General features: G+C 54.5%; 1 long non-coding RNA gene across 1 annotated transcript; it reads left to right on the forward strand.

Moving 5' to 3' along the window:
* The first annotated feature begins 6,388 nt into the window (after window positions 1–6,388).
* LOC142051130 (uncharacterized) lies at window positions 6,389–14,654 on the forward strand. Its single transcript, XR_012658306.1, has 5 exons — window positions 6,389–6,482; window positions 6,733–6,851; window positions 6,942–7,045; window positions 9,549–9,655; window positions 12,924–14,654. It is a non-coding gene; the product is annotated as an uncharacterized LOC142051130 (long non-coding RNA).
* Window positions 14,655–15,945: the final 1,291 nt, after the last annotated feature.

A 15,945-nucleotide genomic window follows, 5' to 3' on the forward strand; every position in this document is an offset into this window, starting at 1 on the left:
CTCACTACACGCACACACGCCCCCCCCGCCCCCGTCCAGCCGGATGCTGCTCTTCTCTCCTCCTACTGTCCTGTGCCCTGCTCGTCACCTTTGGTGGCCTCCCCCTCTGCCCAGCAGCCCGTCGCTCCAGGAGCCAGGCGACGGACGGTCTGTTCCCTGCCAAACCGGGACAAGCGCGTGCCGTGGCTTAGCCTCAGCTGGCAACTCTGCACCAGGGAGCTGCTTGCTCGCTCCACCCTCAGTGGGCTGGGGGAGAGAGCTGGAAGGGTAAAAGTGAGAAAAATCATGGGTTGAGATCAAGACGGTTTAATAGGTAAAGCAAAAGCTGTGCGTGGAAGCAAAGCAAGGAATGAATTCGCTCCTCCTTTTCGGCGGGCAGGTGTTGAGCTGTTTCTGGGAAAGCAGGGCTCTGTCATGTGTAACGGTTAGTTAGGAAGAGAAATGCCGTAGCCCCCAAGGACTCCCCCTTCTTCCCACAGTTGGAACCCGCAGTTCGGTACGGGCGTGTAGTGCACGAGCGAGCTAGGCTACGTGCCTAGGAAGCCTCATCTCGTAAGAGCTGTAAGACACCCCCGTGTTCTCTTCAGGTGGAGGTCGGCCTAGAGTCTGGAGCTGCAGAAGAGGCAGGGAGGAGAGGAGGGGAAAGAAGCATGTGAACGGCTAAATTGTGCCAGCAGCGCTGAGAGCGAGAGTCGCGGTGAGTCCTGGGCCAGTGGGGCCCCGTTGCCTCTCTTGTACGTCCTGGGCCCTCCCTGTCTCTCCCCCGGCCCCCTCTCTTTCCTTACCTGCTGCAAAATTATTTTTTTTTTGCGCCCCCCCCGCACCTTCTTTCTCCGTCTCGCTCTGAGTGGCTCCCTGCCTCCCCGTCTTTTCAGTCCTCCCTCTCTCTGTCCTGTAGCCTGTGGCTACTTGTTCTTTCTCCGCCTCTCTCTGCCTGGCTCTGGCTCCGTTTTTATTTTTTTACTCCTCCTGCTCTGTCCTGTAGCCTGTCGGTATTTTTGTCTTTCTCTGGCTCTCTCGGTCTGACTCCCTGTGTTACCGAAAAACGCGGTAAAATCGGAAACAACTCCTCAAGACCAATTTAGTATTAAAGAGCAGGCATTCTTTATTCACGGCGCCGGATGCACGGGGGATCGCTCCTCCTGGTGTGCGTACCTCACGCACCTTTCCCGTTCAATTTGTAGATCAAAATTTTACGTATTCATACGTATTCATTATTGTCCTGTCTGCTGATCGGTACAAACTTGCTCGTTCCGTATGTAAATCGCTGCGCAGGCTCGGTGGTGGTCCGTGAGTCGGTGGTCGCGATCTCCCCCTGCCAGAATTGCCTTTTACCTTCTTGGCTGTTAATCTTGGCAGTCTTGGCTAGTTCTCTCAGTCCGCTCCACGAAACCGCGTTTTGTCGTCCTTTTCTGACAGAAGCACGTTGTCTGTTGTTCTGCTGACGTTAACGATCGCCTAGGGACTAAAATGCAGATCGACAGGTGCGCTGATTCGTACGCTCCATGTTCCCGTAATGGAACACCGTCTCTGGTTGGCTGATTTCATCGCTTTGGTTACACCTGTTCCTGTTGTTCAGTTTCTTCTTTTTTGGCTTTGTGTGATTCTCTCTGTGATTCTGTTTTTCTCTGCCTCGCTTTTCCCAGCTCCCCGTCCCTCACTTGGAATGCCCGTTGTCCTTCAGCAGCTCACTCTCCCTTGGTTGCCATCCCCGTTTCTGAATTCCTCCTGCTTTGCCACGTAGCCCGTGGCTTTTTTCTTAATCTCTCTGTCTGCCTCAACGCTCCCGCCGCGCTTTTTAATTCGTCTGCTCTGTACCCTGCTACTGTTCTTGCCTTTCTGAGTTCTTCTCTGTCGAGCTCCCTTTCCCTGTTCATGAATTCCTGTTCTTCCTGCACCCGCCGCTGTTCCCTGTGACCTCCGTCTCTCTCTGTCCAGCTCCCTGTCCCTAGGTTTTAATTCCTGCCTCTGCCCGCTGTAGCCCGTCTAGATTTTTCTCTCGGCCTCTCTCTCTGTCCGGCTCCCTCTCTCTGTGTTCTAATTCCACGTTCTCTGTCACGTAGACCCGTGCTATTTGTTTGTCCTCATCTCTCTCTGTCCAGCTCCTTGCTGCTATGTTTTCTTTCTTCCCTCTCTCTCTGTCTTTGTAGCCCATTGCTGTTGTTGTGTTTTTGGTTTTGTTTTTTTTTTCCACTTGTTTCTTCGTTTGTCTCTGTCTGCCTCCCAGTGCCTGATCTTTAATTCCTCCTTCCCTGTTGGGCCGCTGTTCCTTTTTTCCATTCTACGTTGTGTTCTCTTTGGTCTCCTGTTCTTATTCATCGGTTCCCTCCTCGCCGCCCTGTGGCTTGTCCCCATTTTAGTGTTGCCTCTCTCTCCCTCTCTCTGGCTTCTTGCCCCTGTTTTTAAAATTCCTCCCTCTCTTCTCTCTTCCCTGTTGGCCGTGTGATCGTCAGCCTTTCTCCACCTCTTTCTGCCCAGCTCTCTGTGTCTATCCATTAATTCTTCCCTCTCTGCCCTGTAGCCTGTAGCTTTTGTCCTTTCTCCATCTTGCTGTCTCTGGCTTCCCCGTGACCCTCTTTTAGAATTGTTTCTCTCTTCTTTCTGTACGCATTGCGATTCCTTTTGCTCCCCATCTCCCTTTGTTTTGGGTGTTGTTTTGTTGTTGTTTTTCTGGCTCCCTGTCCCTAATTGTTAATTCTCTGCCTTCTCGTGCTCTGTACCACGTAGCCCCGTGGTTTGTTTTGTGGTGTTCCCTCCCCGGCCCCTTCCCTCCGTCGTTGGCCGTCTCGGCTCCCTGTCCCCGTGGCTTCATTCTTCCCTTTCTGCCCTGTTCTTGTCGCTTATCTTGTCTTTCTCCATTGCGCTCGGTCCAGCTTCCTGCCCCTATTCTTCTTTCCTCCCTCGCTGTCGTGCTGCCTGCCCCAGGTTCTTTGTGCGTCTCCAGCCTGCTCCTCTTCCTTCTTTGTTGGTCTGTGTCCTGCTCTTCCCTCTTTCTGCTGCCTCTCTTCCCCTCTCTCTGCTGCTTTTATCTCCACCTCCGTCAGGCTCCCTGTCCTTCTCTGGCCGTCCTGTTCCCTGCCTCGTGCCTTCTCACTACACGCACACACGCCCCCCCGCCCGTCCAGCCGGATGCCGCTCTTCTCTTCTCTCTTCCTACTGTCCCGTGCCCTGCTCCTCACCTTTGGTGGCCTCCCCCTCTGCCCAGCAGCCCGTCGCCCCAGGAGCCAGGCGACGGACGGTCCGTTCCCTGCCAAACCGGGACAAGTGCGTGCCGTGGCTTAGCCCCAGCTGGCTATTCTGCACCAGGGAGCTGCTTGCTCGCTCCACCCTCAGTGGGCTGGGGGAGAGAGCTGGAAGGGTAAGAGTGAGAAAAATCATGGGTTGAGATCAAGGCTGTTTAATAGGTAAAGCAAAAGCTGTGCGTGGAAGCAAAGCAAGGAATTAATTCGCTCCTCCTTTTCGGCGGGCAGGTGTTGAGCCACCTCTGGGAAAGCAGGGCTCTGTCATGTGTAACGGTTACTTAGGAAGAGAAATGCCGTAGCCCCCAAGGACTCCCCCTTCTTCCCCCAGCTGCGTGTGCTGAGTGTGATGTCAAATGGTATGGAATATCCCTTTGGTCAGTTAGCTGGGAAAGCTTTCCCAGCTGTGTCCTCTCCCAGCCTACTTGCTGGTGGGGCACTGAGAGAACCAGAAGAGGCCCTGACTGTGGAAGCAGTGCTCAGCAAGAACCAAAACATCTCTACATTATTAACGGTGTTTTGAGCATAAATCCAAAACGTATCCCTTCCTAGCTACTGTGGAGAAAATGAGCACTATCGCAGCCAACACCAGCTCCGTGCGGCTGCGGCAACGGCGGCCGAGGTGGCCTTGGGGCAGGGGGAGCGTTGGGGACCCTGACCCACGAATGGCTCCTGGGACTTGTTACGTGCGCGCCTGCACAAACACCTGCCCTCTCCTTTGCCCTCAGGGCTGCGTTTGCGCTGCCTTTGCGTGGGGCAAGGGGCTGTGATGGAGCCCAGGGGAGGAGGTGGTGCACTGTGGGGGTGAGGGGAGGGGGCCCCCCGTTGCTGCTGCGCCTCAGCTGATGGCGGGGTCTGGATGGAGGAGCCCCAGGTGCGGGCGGTGGGGCTGATGGTGCCGGCTCCTCCCTGGAAAAGGGGTGGTGCCCGGCTCTGGGGGGCCAGTGTGAGCCGAGGGCGGAGCGGAGCGGAGCTGTGGCCGAGCGTCAGTGGGCTGCGACTGTAGCGAGGGAGGAGGTGAGCGGGGGCTGGGTGGTGGAGCGCTGCGTCCCGGGTCAAGCCCCGAGGAGGGCTGCGGCGGGGCAGCGCTGGGTCGGAGCGGGCGGTGGGGAGAGCGAGGCTGTGCTGAGGGCTCGGTGGGGCTTCCGGGTGCATCGGCGGCCGGGACGGTGGCCCGCAGGGTCCGAGAGCGGGGAGGGCGGGCTGGCGGCGTGCCGGGAGCTGTGGTGGTGCGCCTGGAGGCTGGCCGTGCGGCCGTGTTGTGCCGCAGAGCGTGCCGGGAGGTGTAGTCCTTGCGGCGCGCGGCTGCCGGGCGGCCGTGTTGTGGCGCAGAGCATGCCGGGAGGTGTAGTCCTTGCGGCGCGCGGCTGCCGGGCGGCCGTGTTGTGGCGCAGAGCGTGCCGGGAGGTGTAGTCCTTGCGGCGCGCGGCTGCCGGGCGGCCGTGTTGTGGCGCAGAGCATGCCGGGAGGTGTAGTCCTGGCGCAGTGGCTGCCGGCGCTGTCACGTGGTTCGCCGGGGCGTGGCGGGAGGCGCGGTCTTCCGGCGCTCGGGTGCCGGGCGGCCGTGCCGCGTACGGTAGGCGCGGTGTATTTTTGGGGTTGGATTCGTGTTGATTTCTGGGGGCTTGCGGGTGCGGCCGCTCCCCGAGAAGCGGTGAGTTCCCCGGGAGCTGACAGAAGGGAAGAGGGAAAGGAGGAGGACCTTTTCCCCCTGCCCAGGGCGCAGATGATGGCCGCCTCCCCGGCTCGCCGGAGCTCCCGCTCAGCCTCCCGCTCAGCCTCCCCTTGCCCCCCCCTTGCCCCGTGCGCCTGCCCCCAGCCCCGGCACCTCCCCTGAAGCGTGCTGCGTAGCCCTTGGCCGCCCCCAGGCCCTGTCGTGAAGGCAGCGAGCCGGCCCTCAAGCGCACTGGATTCCCCCTCGGCGCAGGGGCCCGTAGCAGTAGCGCGGGGAAGGGGCGCTGTGTCCAGAAGCCCCTGCGCAAGGAGGGGCTTTGGTCAGGGTCGATCGACGGTAATGACGGTCGCTGTTTCTTCTTTCCCTCTCCCAGAGACCGTGCTGAGGACGTGGTTGTCTGTCCTTCCCCCGGGGACGCCGTCGACTGCGGCCGTCTCAGGCTTGCGTGGCTTCTCTCTGCCCGGCTTTGCCATCCTCGCGGCGCCGGGGCGAAAAGGGACACACAGAGCCCTTCCCGGCTGTGGACAGGAGCTGCCTCGGCTGAAGCTGGAGACGCCAACGAAAGGTAAAGCAGAAGAAACTGAAGGCGCTCTGGCTGCCAGCTGCCTTCCTGCTGCAGGCAAGAGAGAGCCTGTCCCTGCAGGTGAGGGAGGAAGGATCCCCCTTCATAGTCCGCAGCGGGCCAGGCCACCAATGTGCACCGCAGGGTCCGTACGCGTAACCCGGAGTTGGGTACGGGCGTGTAGTGCACGAGCGAGCTAGGCTACGTGCCGAGGAAGCCTCATCTCGTAAGAGCGGTAAGACACCCACGTATCCTCTTTAGGTGGAGGTCGGCCTAGAGTCTGGAGCTGCAGAAGAGGCAGGGAGGAGAGGAGGGGAAAGAAGCATGTGAACGGCTAAATTGTGCCAGCAGCGCTGAGAGCGAGAGTCGCGGTGAGTCCTGGGCCACTGGGGCCCCGTTGCCTCTCTTGTGCGTCCTGGGCCCTCCCTGTCTCTCCCCCGGCCCCGTCTCTTTCCTTACCTGCTGCAAAATTTTTTTTTGTTTGTTTTTTGTTTTTTTTTTTTTTTTTTGCACCCCCCCGCACCTTCTTTCTCCATCTTGCTCTGAGTGGCTCCCTGCCTCCCTGTCTTTTCAGTCCTCCCTCTCTCTGTCCTGTAGCCTGTGGCTACTTTTCTCTGCCTCTCTCTGCCTGCACTGGATTCCCCCTCGGCGCAGGGGCCCGTAGCAGTAGCGCGGGGAAGGAGCGCTGTGTCCAGAAGCCCCTGTGGAAGGAGGCTTTGGTCAGGGTTGATCTGCGGTAATAACGGTTGCTGTTTCCTCTTTCCCTCTCCCAGAGGCTGTGCTCAGGATGGGGTTGTCTGTCCTTCCTGTTCGTCTCTTCCTCTCTCTATTCCTTTGCGCTGGTCCCTCTCCCTATTGTTTATTGTTTTGCTTCTCTGAACCTTTTTTTATTCCCAGCGTTTTCCCGTGACAGGAGCAGCAAAGAAGGGAGCGGAGCATCGGGGTATCCATGGAGAGAGCATTGGGCGTTCTCCTGTCTTTGTGGGGCTGACCCTGAGGAAGTGTGGTACGTGGGTCGGTAGCATGAATATATATATTTTGTGGGTGCACAAACCCGTTTCAGAGTGTCAGAGGGTAAGGGTTTTGTTCTGTTCAGTGTAAACATTGTTCTGTTTGGTGAATTTGTCGAAGATGAGAGTTCAGTGGGGGAGGAAGTCAGCTCTCTGGCTGGTTTGAGGGTAAGGTGGGCTGTACGTGTTTGTCGGTCATCTCTCACCTGCCAGATGTTTTGAACTAGTTGTATCTGGTTTTCGTAGGGAGTCACGAAGGGGTTTGGGGCTCCCCAGTGGCGGGTGCTGTGGCCAAAAGAGAAAGCAGGGTCACAGAGTGCTTCATTTACGGGGCTGGCCTCGGCCATCTACTGCACAAACTTCTGGTATGTAGCAATCGGGACTCGATTTCCTGAAGGAGGAGAGGATGATGGAGCTCGTTATAAGAGCATAATCGTTTTGTCTTCTTTTGGCAGTACGGGCACCCGAGGACCAGCTTGCTTTTGAGGAACGGCACGAGGATGTTGGTGTCGACGCTCAGCAGAGGAAGGAAGCTTCTTTTGGAGGCCAAGAAGATGAAGTAGACTGCTTATTTGTTGTGTTTGATTTTCATTGCGGGGATGGGGAGGGGTGGAACATGCAAAACGCGGTCCTGGGCAGGGGAGGTTTCTGATGTGGGAGGCCGTGAGAGAGACCATGGACGCTGCTGGACAGGCGTTAGAACCCGTTGCTCAGGTTGGACGGACCCAGCAGAACCACCGCACCATCTTAAGTAATGCCTGCTCACGTACTGAGATTTTAGTAGTTGCCCCCGCATCAGCTTTGGCTTTTCCTCGTCGAGCTTGTGTTTTGGCAAGAAGCGTCTTTCGTTAAGCGTTTGGGTCTAAGGGGTGTCCGTGAGGCTACGTGGTGCCCATCCCCATGAGATTTTGTGACCATCAAGTGATATTCAGCATCCATCTTATGCCCGTCTCCTGTAACTACTCTGCAGTTTTCGCTTAAGGCTTGATAGCGCAGCGTTAGCTGAGGGCGGCATTTCCCCCGCTGGCCCCTCCACGCCGACGGCGTTTCCCCTGCCGGCCGCTGTCCGTTCCCTGTAACTGTGACTCTTGTCCCGGCAGAACCTTTGCCAAAGCCACCTTTGTGCTCCACAGCAGTCTGTTTTCTGTCTCGAGTATGTTTCTTTTCGGTATCCGATACCCCAGAGCTGTGTACCGTTGGCTCAGGTCTCTTCTTGAGCTTCTGCGAGAAGAGAGAGCCTTCATCTGTTTTAATCCATGTGTCTCCTGGGGTGTTTTTTTGTTGTCCTTTACAATTTAGTTTTGCCCCAGCTACTGAGGTGTTAATTTAGCTGCTTCATACGGTTCCCGATACGCTTGTGTATTTCCACGTTTCTTTTCGTGTTTTTTGTCCTTTGAGACTGATCTAGTTCTGTTAAGGGACTGAGCGAGAGAGAGCGTTGAGGTGACTCCGAATGGTTGATGGCTTTACAATAAATGATTTACTTTATAACCAGAGATATTTTTTGAGAAGGGGTTCTTAAAAGATTTCGTTCTGCTTTGCCATTCCGCTGGGGTAGATGAGCCCCAGCCTTTTTTCAGGAGGCTCATTCTGCTCCTGGGCTTCTCTGGTACTGTTCCTTGAGTTGGTTGCAGGTTTTGAGCTGTCTAAGCTCTTTGGGTAGGTGTGTTTTGACATTCAGAGATGGGGAGGTTTCTGGTTGAGGTAAGAGATTAAGGAGCAGTCAAAGTTGAGCAGCAGATATATATTAGGAAGTACACTTGTACGAGCTTTTGTTTTCCCTTGGGTCAGTAAGTTTTTGTTGGGTGTTCAGGGGTAGCAAGATGGTCTAATAGTGTGTTTTGGATTATTTGGTTTTGTGGGGGTGTTATGGTTTTGTCTGGGTTTTTTTGTTTGTGGTTTGTTGGGTTTTTTTGTGTGTGGTAGGTTTTTTGTTTGTTTTGTCTTGTTTTCCAGGAATTTTGACTTGACTGAAGGTAGAACCTTGTATTTTTTCCACCAGTTTTGCCTGTGTTGTGCAAGTTGTTGACGTTATCTCTCAATAGGACTGATGGTGAGATGCTGCGGTAGGGGTTAGGGTGAGTGTGTTGTACACATCTGTATATGGAGCTCTAGCCTTCCTTCAGAAAGCAGCAGGGACGTAACGCATAGTGTGTGTCGGTGTACGGGACTGCTCGTCGCCTTTCCCGATCGCCCGCAGAGTACCACGTTGTCCCGAGAACCTTTGCAGCTTGCGGCAGGTCCCTTGTAGATTATAAGCATCAGGGCTTCTGTTATTTTGTGGGCCTGTAGAGAGCACGGAGTCTGCGGGAAGCCGGAAGGTGGGAGGTGCTCGCAGAACGCGGGGCAGAGGTGGGAAGGGCGGCTCCCGAGGAGCGGCTGACAGAGGGGCTTTAGGGGTGCAAATACAGGGCAGGAGCTGTCGGGAAGGAGTGAGGTTCCTTCCCTGACAGTTCAGGAGGAGAGGAGGGGTTTTTGAAGTCTTGGTACCGGGGAATGGTTGGGAAAGGGGTGTTTAAGTGTTAGCTAATGGTCGTGTTCTGTGTGCAAGCAGCCTCCGGTAGCCCAGTCTCCTTCCCCGTATGTGTCAGCACGGCCACTCGAGCGTGCTGTCTGCCGAGAGGTTCTCCACGCGGCTGTTCATGGAGTCGCTCAGGAGTGAGTTACCTACAAAAGGAGAGTGTGTCGCTACACCAGCCACGCCTGTTTGCTTCCCGTATTGCTTTTGGCATTTGCCCTATCGGTGTCCGCCTGTGCTTGAGTCATCTGACACGAACTGTGATTTTTGTGTGTTGCGTGGTTTGACTTTTTCTTGCAGTTTAAGTAACAGGTCGAGGGTTAAGCAGGACAGTCGAGCGAGGCGTGACGGCAAAGGCGAGCAGATGGCGTCGTGTGCTGTGACGGGGCGGGCTGTGAGGTCACTCGTCTGGGATTTCTGTCTTTGGGGTCTCTGTGTTGCCGAACAAGTCGGTCAAAAGGATTTGTTAGTTTGTTTTGCGTGGTGAGCTCTTGATTTTGGAAAGCAGTGTCCAACATCTGTGTGCCTCTCCGTATTTCCCCAGAAGTGGGCCCGGCATTGAAGGTGACGGTTCCCCAGCCATCGGGGACGGACCGAGAATGCGAGCAGGCACCTGACGTGGCCACTGACCCGGGAGGCACGGATTGGGAGGTGAGCGGAGCCGTGTTGGCACGGTAGGGGAAAGGATGAGTCTGGAATGTGGCTGTTGGTGCAGATGCGCGGTAGGGAGCCGGACACGGAAGGGAGGGGGCGAACAGAGCATCGTGAGAAGGTAGGTCAGCACGTGACAACGGAGGGGTCGTGCAGTGTGAGCACCTATGTGACTAGTTAATGAAGGGACTCACAAAACTATATGCAAAGCGGGATGTCTGCCCCGAGCTCGTTGGGCAAGGTGAGCGATGAACAGGGAGCCGTAGCAGCTGTTATTTTTGAGGTGTGGAATTGTTTGTGAGCGGGCGGCCGCTTCCAGGCGCAGGGGTCGCCTTGTCTCTCTGGTTCTCTAGGCACCGTAGGTGGCGGCGGCCACGACATCCAGCCTCATTAGAGCGTGGGGGAGCGGAAGTTCACGGCGCTTCCGAGGAGGCTGTTGTTGCGGAAGTGGCCGGCGTTGAGTGGTGCGATGCTGAGTGATGGCACCGCACGTTTGGAGATGAAGAGTATCCGTGTGACCGCAGCCCCATCCTACGTAGCCTGTGTGGCCTTTTTAAAGGATGGCTTTTGAGCCCCCAGATTTGGAAGGGAAGCTGAGGGGCCGATGCGGTCTTTGTGCGGGTGGCCGGTCGGTTGGGGGAAGCGCAGGTGGGGCAGGCAGGGGTTGTAAAATCAGCGGAGGGTACCGTTCAGAGACCGGACACGTTTGGGCCGAGAGAGGTTGTGGTGTCCTTTCTGCAAAACAGAAGCATCTGCCAGGCAGGGGGAGTTCCTGCCTGTGCTTGTGCTGTTGTGTGGATTTTGTAGTCTGTCTTTGTTCCTTACTGTACTCGGGTCTCGATGTGTCTGTTGTTCTCCGTGCTGAGCAGGCACCTAGGTAGCAATATTGAGGGTTTTGCAAGCCCTGGCTCATCGGCATAATGGTAACCGAGAGCTTCCTTTCTCGCATTTTAAGTCTACTGCATAGATTTGTCTTGTGTCTGAAATATTAGACCTTTATAGAAGGTCATCTTTTTGCAGCGGTGATTAAGGCGGCCTCGATACTGCTGCTGAGGAGCAGTCTGAATACGCAGAGCCCTTTTCTGGGACCTGTTCCCTGCACCTGAACGTTCTGAGGTCTTTAAGAGTGGCTTGTCGCTCGTACGTCGTCCTAGTTGTGGGTATATGGTTTTATTGCAGGTGATGATGGTAGGTGACTTCTCTGCGGATGCTATAGCTTCTTCCTCGCTGCCGTATAGATCTTCTCGCCCGGTGGCATCTCTGGGCCGGAAGTCCGTCGTCTCGGTGAGAGTTTTCTTAGGTGCCTCGATCGCGTCGCTTGTAGTATTTGTGAGCGGTGTCGGTCCGTGCATGTCGATGCCTGTGTCAGAGCTGCTCCGCCTGGGGGTGTAGCAATGGTAGAGCGGAGGAAAGAATAGCAATAAGAGTATATGGTTAATGTTAATATGCGTAGACTGTTTTGGCAACGCCCGTACAACCCTCGTCGGAGCGAGTGGCCGTTGGCAGCGGGCGAGGATGGTAATTTCCGGGGTGTTTTGTGGGTGCCGAGGGGATGACCGTAGCTGCCTGGGAGAGGCAGCTAGAGTGCTAGCTGAGCAGAGGGCACCTCTCAGCTGTTCAAGCTTGTACGTGCGTGGGGCTTAACATTTGATTGAAGGTATTTCCTTTAATGGCATGCAGTAGTTGGGCTCTAGATGGTATTCCTACGTGGAAGCAAGACCTGTGGAATGGTTAAGCTGTTGCTGTGCGTCCAGGTGACTTGTTCTATCATGCTGTTCTTGCAGAGGATGAAGATGGAGCTGTGCAGGGTGATGGAGCAGAGCTGAGTAGAGCACACTAAGGCAGCGGGTCCGTGTGCGGGATTAAAGGGAAGATGCGACCGAAGGCTATTTGAGGAGCATTTCAGGCGAGCTGGGTCGCAGTGAGGGGGCGCATGGGGCTGGTGACTTTGTTCTCTTTGCTCTCAGGAGCACAGCGCTATCCCTAGGGGCTGGCAAGGTCCTAATTGTGGGGCCGGCGCCCATCGGGTGCTTCTTTTTGCGTTACAGTTTAAAGCGTGGATCGCTCTGATGTTTGAGGAGTTTCTGGGCAGTTGTCGTCTGCGGCGTCGTTCCCAGATGCGTGAACAGCTCTGCTCTGTCGCTGTCTGTTTTCAGGGAGCGTGATTTCTTCCCTGCATCCTTACGTTCTTAGGTCTTGTAGCTGGGCTTCTTGTGCCTCCTCCCTCTCAGTTTTGAGAGGAACTTCTTGTCACGGGCCCTGACGCTCTTCTAATCATTTTGGATCTCGTTAGGGCCTCCTTGCACCACTGTCAGGGTTCTGCAGGTCTTGTTGCTGGACGAGCTCTTCCGTCCAGTTGTCTCTGTGTTTGCCGAGAGCGTTCTCTCGTCTTGGAGGCGCGCAGTTTGTAGTGTTTCTCATAGCATTGGTGTGTGCGTTTTGTGAGTTTGGCTCGGAGCCGCCTTGCTGGCCGTGTAGAGTCGGGTAGGTGGCACAGCGATGAGAGCTTAGGGTTCATCTGTTGCTGTGCTAAGGCTGTTGGGGGAAAGGTGGTACCGTCATCTCGGATGGAGTGGCCCTCCTCAGCAGGCAAGGACCGTAATCACCGTGACGTTTTGTGGGCTCGGAGGCCGTGACCGTGGCTATCTGGGAGAGGCAGCTAGAGTTCAGCTGAGCAGATTACCTCTGCAGGGTGTTCAAGCTTGTACGTGCGTAGGGCTTCATGTTTGATGTCATATGTTTGTTTTTAATGGCAGGTTATAGTCGGTGTTCAGGAACAGTTAAGGTACTGCTGTGCAACCAGGCGACTTGTTTCGTATTGGTTTTGGAGATGCCGAGGGACGAGTCGTGCAGGGCGACGGAGGGGAACTGAGGGGACCGATGTAAGCGGGTGAGTCGGTGCGTGGTGTATATAGAGGGAAGATGTGACCGATGCCTCTATGACTCCATTGCTCCTTGCGTTTGTCTTTTGTTTTGGTTTTGAAGTAGCGTAGCAATGAGCAAAGGAGGCAAGTCGAGCAAGGCGAGTGGTGATTGGTGGGCTGAAGTAGCAGCTCTTTTCTGAGGTGTTGTGTTGCTGGTGAAGTTATAAGCAACGCGTGTCGTTTGGGTGTTACGGACGGCGGGCGAGGTGCCGTGTTCAGCTGCAAGTGACGTAGGCCGGGTGGGAGGCTGTCGAGGGAAAGGGGTGCGAGACGGGGATCGGTGCGGGCAGGCTGTGGCATCGGGCAGCATCTCAGGAGGTGCCTTTTCGCTTGGCTTTTTGCAGGTGCCGCTGGCAGGCTCGGAGTGCTGCTGCCGCACGCCTATGAGAGGTCTGAGAAGGTGGGGCAGCGGCCAGCATCTAAGACCAGAGAATGCTGTGGTCCGTCGTCGAGCTCTTCAGTTTTGTAGGTAACACGTGGGCCGTCTTTGGAACGGCGTATGAGCATTAGAAGTGAGCTGGGTAGTAATGAGGAAGTCACGGGGCGGTGATTTCTCACGAGCGTAACGGTAGTTTACTGTGTGTTGATACGTTTGGTGCCACAAGCGATGACGGAAGCGGGGTGTGATGCTGGAATCTGTGCAGAGCAGGTGAGCCGATGGGCATGTTCGTTTTGATGAGGGGGGTGCTCTGGAAGAGATCTGTGTTGACCTGTGTGATACTTATTGCTGGCTCTGGGTTTTTTCCTTTTTTACATGATGAAGAGGCACCTGGCCACTGCAAGAATATCCTGGTTAGCTGGTGTGTTTCTTGTTGTGAAAGGATGCATAATCTGACCCATCTGAAAGCCCCACAGTGTGACTTTTGTTAGGAAGAGATTTTGAAGAATTGAGATATTTCTTATTCAGTGAGGTTGCATTCTATGAACTTGCCATCAGAGTGCATCTTAGAGACAGTGTCTTTGTCAGCAGAACTCATCAGCACAAGACTTGCAAAGTATTGCTTTTTTTTAAAGACAAAAAAATCCATGGTCCTTGCGGAGATCCAAGCACAGCACATACTCCAAAGGTTGATGGCATTGGTAGTGCTTGGGTTCTCAGTTGTAACAGTCGAGATACCATAAAATGCGGTTCGCCTGCATGCTTCGGTACAGCCGAACGCATTAGCAGGTCTGCCGGTCCTTCTTGGTAGCCCCGTGTATTGCAACACTGGGGATTTGATTTGTGTGGTTTTTTGTTGTGGTATTATTTTTTTCCCCCCCCCAAAAAAGTAAAACTGTATCGGGGATCTCTTCACTCACCGATTCTTCTGTCATAAATGAAAGTTTAAAAAAAAGCTAACATCGTCTGATTTACGACGTGACTTGCGCTCTTTCAGCTGTAACTGCCAAGCAGATGTAGGGTACGATTTGTTAGGTGTACTTAAGCAGGTAGGTATTTGTTGTAAATATTTAATGAGGGGCGACTGAATGTTGTGGGGGGGTGTTTCCTGCCGGTATTTTGAGGGAGCGCTCTTAAGTACTTTATTTCAGTCTCGCTTTCGACGCGCGTTTCCCTGGCAGTTCAGCAGCATCTCTTGGGCGGGGCAGCCGGGCGGACGTCCCTCCCGACTCCGTAACACGCCAAAACCCCCCAGTCACGTTGCTGCTGTGTATTTTGGAGATAGATAATCTTATGGCGGGCGTGAACGGCTGTGCGAGTTGAATGAACGCAGAAGGAAAATGGAAAGCTTTTAGAGCCTAGACGCTCATATTGGATGCGCGTAAACACGCGCCCGCCTTCTCAGCACAAAGTGAATTACTGAGATTTATTCTTAATTTTTTACGTTACTCTTTCAAGTTTGACACGCTTCACTTCAGGCTTCGTGGAGCCAGGCAGCAAGACGTGCGGCGGCAGGGCGAGGGCTGTAGCTGCTGCGGTGGGTCTGTAAGCGGAGGTTCCGGTTCCGGTACAACTTTGCCCCGCAGCCTCACGGGGTTATCTCCCCGCAGCGGTGCCGTAAGGAAGGGATGAGACGTTTTCCAGCACCAGCCAGAGCGTTCAGTGTTACGCGAAGGATCTGTTCAAAATGGTATCGGTTAGTCTTAATACCGTTTTCAAGCGTTCCAATCACTCTAGCTTTTAAAGGATGTGTTGTGTTTTGACGTGACCCGTTTGCCTGGAATCTTGCTGCGGCTCAATTTCCTTCCTACCCCTTATGCTGACTGAGCTCCTCCATTTTCTTCTGTGCTATTTTATTAACGTGCTGAAATATAGTTTGGGATTTCTGTTTTTCAGATGTCGTCTAAGTGTCTCGTGATGCTCAAGAGATGCCTGCCGGTCGTTAAGCGTGGTGAAGGTAAGGGGCCATCCCTCGGCCTGGAGGCTCCTGGCTCTGTCTCCAGCGGGTGCCCCGCAGGTGCGGCCGCGAGGGCTGCCCGGTGGGGAGAGTCGGGGCCCCCAGGGACCGGGGCTGTTTGTCACCCCGGGGAGCCCGTCCCAGTGCGGGAACATGTCCGAGCGGAGCCCGAGAGAGACGTGACACCGTCCTCTGGCACGCTCCTGCTCTGCCGTGGGGCAGCCGCCAGCCTGCGGACAGGGGCTGGGGGGGCTGCAGCTGTTTGGGGGGCTGCCCCACCTTCTAGATTTTAGCAGAGCTCCCCCTTTTCTGGGGGGTGTGGGAGGGGTGTGCGTGTACCTTTGTAAATGGCACTATTAAAGTAATGAGCTGCAGGTTGGAGCAGGTTCCCTTGTTTAGTGCCCTTCTTGGGGGTGAATAAAATTGGGGGAGTCCTGGGGGGGGTGTGATGATGTCATGTGGGGTGCCCCGGTGTCACTGGGGGAGCTGATAATGCGTCAGAGGAACAGGTGAGTGGGGGCGTCATGTAGGGGTTCCCCCCCAAAAAGGGGGGTTACAGCCCCAAAATGCCTGAAAATTCAGGGGGGCTATTACAAAAACCTCTTATATATATTGACATGTGTAATATTAATTTATAGATGCATAAAGGGATTTTGAGATAAGAACTTATCTCTCCTATATTATATAACGGATTTCGGGATACAAAAATTCTGCATCGAGATGCAGGGTTTTAAAACACAAAAGTAACTCGACCGTCTATATATCTAGATCAAAAAATAAAGGAGTTTAAAGTGAAAAGGATAGATGAAGGAATTCAAAGCAGAAGAAAGTCTGACTAGAGCGAGCATCTACGCTTAGTGTGTGTTACATAGTCTAAGTAGATGTGTAATCTAAATAGAGGTTATATAGAGTGAAATAAGCCGAGGTATAACTGTAAGTAGATGTCTAAATAGAGAAGTCGAAAAAGATTGAAGTGTCAAAGGGTAAGTAAGCAGATAGCTAGCCTAAATAGCTGTTTTATGTACGTGTT

Source organism: Phalacrocorax aristotelis, unplaced genomic scaffold, assembly GCF_949628215.1.
Source record: "Phalacrocorax aristotelis unplaced genomic scaffold, bGulAri2.1 scaffold_86, whole genome shotgun sequence".
NCBI lineage: Eukaryota > Metazoa > Chordata > Aves > Suliformes > Phalacrocoracidae > Phalacrocorax > Phalacrocorax aristotelis.